The following is a 639-nucleotide window of genomic DNA, read 5'->3' on the forward strand; positions in this document are numbered from 1 at the left end:
TTTGCAACAGTGTTTGTGAAATGCTACAGTCTGTAACACATTTAGATCATAGTAAGAAACAAGATCTGTTATTACACAATTCTTGGAAAGTTAGTTTTTCTTCCATAAAGAAGTGAAAATTTTGCTTTGATTGTGGTTGGGTAGCTTTACTTATGTGTTTATTGACACCAAATTAAAATCCGCCATTAGTTCTGTTGAGTATGTAACAACAGCATGCATTTCTCATTTCATTAATTTTATTTCATAGCAATTAGTGACAAACACCATCTGAGAGTAGGCTGTTTGCCTGAAGAGAGTGCAACAATCCAGAGAATACATAATTATGTTTGGTGACCTATATAGCCACCTTTTCTATGTGTAATGGAAAATGAAAATAGTCCAAAGTAAAGTTCTGCTTTTAAGTGCTTGTTTCTGTAATCATTAATAAATTCTTCACTGAAAACTGAATTTACTTTAAATGTATAGAAGGGTTTGGGCACCAGTTCAGATCATTCACAACAAGTTCATAATATAACATTTTGAATGCACTGAAAACATGAATTGCATGTGATGAATAACTAAATGCCAGCAATGTCCTATGCTTCACGAGCCTGACAATTCTGCATTAAGGACAGAGTATACAATTGTTGCTTATCAGTC

Source organism: Amphiprion ocellaris, chromosome 1 (genome assembly GCF_022539595.1).
Source record: "Amphiprion ocellaris isolate individual 3 ecotype Okinawa chromosome 1, ASM2253959v1, whole genome shotgun sequence".
In the NCBI taxonomy this organism is placed as follows: Eukaryota; Metazoa; Chordata; class Actinopteri; family Pomacentridae; genus Amphiprion; species Amphiprion ocellaris.